This window comes from Myodes glareolus, chromosome 1 (assembly GCF_982192425.1).
Source record: "Myodes glareolus chromosome 1, mMyoGla1.1, whole genome shotgun sequence".
In the NCBI taxonomy this organism is placed as follows: Eukaryota; Metazoa; Chordata; class Mammalia; order Rodentia; family Cricetidae; genus Myodes; species Myodes glareolus.
Genome location: NC_142026.1, coordinates 86,615,455 through 86,619,234, shown reverse-complemented (window position 1 = coordinate 86,619,234; position 3,780 = coordinate 86,615,455).

Genomic DNA, 3,780 nt, shown 5'->3' with positions numbered 1-3,780 from the left:
TGATGTTCAAAGGGGGATCATTAGGCAAAAGCAATGATTAGCACAAAGAAATGACTAGCTTAATGGGTGGGCTTTCATGCACCAGGAGAGGAGGCATGTGAGGTTAAAGGAGGGGTCAAGAAAAGCTTCCAGAGTATTATAAACGGAGCGAGTAAGGAACTTCTAGTAGGCAGTGCTGCTGAGCCCCAGGTAGAGCCAAAAACCTTTGAAGTTCCATTTCTGTGCTGGGAGTACTAGCCTACTTGTTTCCGACAGACAGGAAGAAGACCTCCTCTTCTGGGGCCAGGCTTTCTGGTATGGGTAGTTGGAGTTTCTTGGGGGGGTCAAACAGGAGGCTCCCCACTCTAGAGCAGAAATCAGGAGAAGAAGAGCAAAGGGCACAGTGTTAAGGTGCCGGTGAAGATGGGCAACCAAGAAACATGGTGCGCGGAGGAGCCCCTAGAGAGGGAAAAAGCCAGCGGAAAGTAAAATAAAAGTAGATGATGTGGGTGGGGGAGACCCAAAGGCAGGAACCCTGGGCACTCCACACCTGCAGCCTGTGAGTCCTCTTGTCCCTTGTCTTTCTCTGTGTTGCTGCAATAGAATGCCCCAGACAGGGCACTTCACAGACGGTAGACATTTATTTAACTGATGGTTCAGGAGGCTGGGAAATACCAAGGACATTTTGCCAACATAAGTGAGGGTCTTCATACTGTGTCAGTATGGTAGAAGGCAGGAGGGTAAAAGAGCCCATAGCATGAGTGCAAGAAAGGCTAGGTGTGGTGGCTCACGCCTTTAATCCCAGCATTTGGAAGGCAGAGGCAGGCAGATCTCTGTGAGTTCTAGGCCAGCCTGACCTACATAGTGAGTTCTAGGACGGCCAGGGCTAAGTAGAGTGACCCCGTCTCAAAAATAGGTAAAAAAATAAAATAATTAAGAAAGGAATACAAGACGGTTGAATTCGCTTTTATAAGCCCATTTTCCAGATAACTAACCCATTTCTATGGTATCATTTATTAGTTCATAGAGGCAGAATCCTCAGGACCTAATCACCATAAAACAAAACAAAACAAAGCAGAACAAAACTAACTTTTATAATGTGTGTGCATGCTCACACAGGAGTGCCGAGGTGCACATGCTGAGACCAGCGGGCAGCTTTCAGAAGTTGGTTCTCTCCTCCACCATGGAGTCCCAGGGATGAAGTTTGGGTTTTCAGGATTGGTGACAGACGCATTAGTCCACCAAGCCATCTCATTGACTACAAATACGTATCCCAAACTGACCTCCAACGCATAGTCCTCCTGCCTCTGTCTCTTCAGTGTGCACCACCATGGCCAGCCTAATCACCCTTTATGGAGGCCTGACTCCTGAAACTTGAATTGAGGATTAAGTTTCCAATATATTTAAAGGCAATCAAACCACAGTGTCCCTCCTGGAACAATTGAGCAGAAGCAGCCTCTTGGCCCTTCTGGTCTGAGCCCTCGCTTCCTCCCCTGTGCCTTCAACAGCAGAGCGGATTTCTAGAAGCCTCATCTGGTTATGGCATTCCTCAGCGGAAACCTGTTTAACAGCCCTGCATTATGTCTCCTAAAGCCCCAGGTCCTCCATACGGCCCCAGGAGCCTGCTGTGTCTCGTCCCTGTGTCCTCCTGCCTCATTTATTTTGCAAATAACAAGTGACTATGTTTAGTAAATTTTTGTTTTAATATTCCTCACTTTAAGAACCCTGGGAGGATACTGGCTGTATTTACACAACCCAGCCCCAGGAGGACCTGGTGTTCATACCGCCCAGTGGTCCAGGTGGCCTAGAAAGAGCTCACTTGTCCGCCCAGTATGACCCCTGCCATTGCAGGCCAAGTGGGGATGAGCTGTCAGGATAATTTTATTGAGGTCTAAATAAGGAAATGATGTTAGGCCCCCATGACTCAGATCAAAAGTGCTCATTTTAACCATGTGCTTCTTCTCCAATTCCTGGAAGCTGTTAAAAACCCACTTCAGATGCCAAGATTGTAGCCCACTTGGGTTTAAGTATTTTGGAAACATGTCTGTGGAAATGAAAACAAACTTTTTGTTGTTGTTGTTGTTTGTTTGTTTGTTTTTTGAGACAGGGTTTCTCTGTAGCCTTGGTGCCTGTCCTGGAACTAACTAGCTCTCGTAGACCAGGCTGGCCTCGAACTCACAGAGATCCACCTGCCTCCCAAATGCTGGGATTAAAGGTATGACCCACCACTGCCTGACTGAAGATGAACTTTTTGCCCAAATCTGACAGGCCTTTGGAGACAATCACGTGAAGGGGTGTTAGTGGTTCAAGGTCCTATCTTCAGAGACCCACTCAAGCATAGACAACAGGCAATCAGGAACCTAGAGGGCCCCATCTCCACTGGGGCAGGGGAGCACTATGCCAGTGGCCGCTAGCTGGAATAAATCAGTTGTGCTGGGAGGATGGTTCTAAGTGACCAGTTTCAGGAGAGCAGGAACGCTCCTGCGGTAATGAACCTGGGACTTGGGTGCCCAAACGCCGATGCCTGCAGAGAGCAGGGCCCCAGTCTGGAATCGGGAAGTGGACCAGATCCCAATCATGGCGGGCCAAGTTGACTCACCAGAGAGCTCCGGGAAGGACTGTGAGTCGCCAGGTGTGAGAGGCCTGGTGAGGGCCGCATCCACGAACTACCAACTGACTGTTGATTAAGTCTAAGCAGCAGAGCCCAAGATGTAGCGATGGTTGAGCCCGAGAGCAAGGGTGAAGCTACCTGTGAGTCACAGCTGCTGCGGGGTTTGGGGACAGCACCGTACCTTCCCCGGCTCTGGGGACAGCCCTGTACTTTCTCTGGACTTCCGCTTTGCTCTCCTCCTGCCCTGGCTGTGATATCTGTACCACCTCTCTTCAGTCTGCCTTCCCCCACTGTAAGTAACCTCTGCAGTCTGAGGCACCGGGCCAGCACTCAGAGTAACTGGGAATTAAGTGGGATCCAATTGCACGTAGCCGCTTGGCAGCACGGGCCTTGGTGTGTGCAGCGCTGGCTAACGCAGCTCCTCGTCTCTCCTACATCATCCACCAGATTTCTCTTCCTTCATGAGTAGTAAAAGGTAGAAACTGCTGTTTCCTTGTGCTCACTGGGAACAGCCTGGGCCCATCAAGAAACGGAGGACAATGCCTTGAACCTCTAATCTCCATTCCCCTGACATCTCAGGGTTCAGCCCCCTTAACAAAACCCAACAGTTTCTTCTCCCTTTCTATCTTAACATCAGTGGGAAAACTTGATCTGGTTGCCGTGGAGATGTCACTGACTTCAGAGAGGCTGTTGATGAAAGATGAAAGCAACGTATGCCTGGCTGAACTGAGCAGCTGTCAGGGAGTCCTGACAGGCTGTGAGGAAAGGAAGCCACTAATTTCAAGCGGTGATCACTCAGAGAAAGGAGCCGGGCTCCTCTTCTGAGCAGAGCCTGGCAGCATAGCTAAGGTCTGCCCCAGGTGAACATTTCTTGTTCAGGTTTCTCGTTTGGTTATTTCATGAACATTATAGTTAGCGGTACTTCTTTCTCCTTTCATTTCCTTCTGAAAAATATAGCCTTTCAGTGGTGTGCGAGGTTAATTAGGCTTTGTGGGCAGCCCCAGGAAACCCAAAGCCTCTTATGATGTCATCTCCTTTGGAAAATGTATTCGGGATTGCAAGCCACCAAATTACAAATGAGACTTTTCTGTTTATTCATCAACAGCTGCCACCAGTGCACAAGAGGAAAGCAGTGACGCTGAACTACACTGAGTGCTTGTGTGTGTGTGCGTGTGTGTGCGTGCATGTGT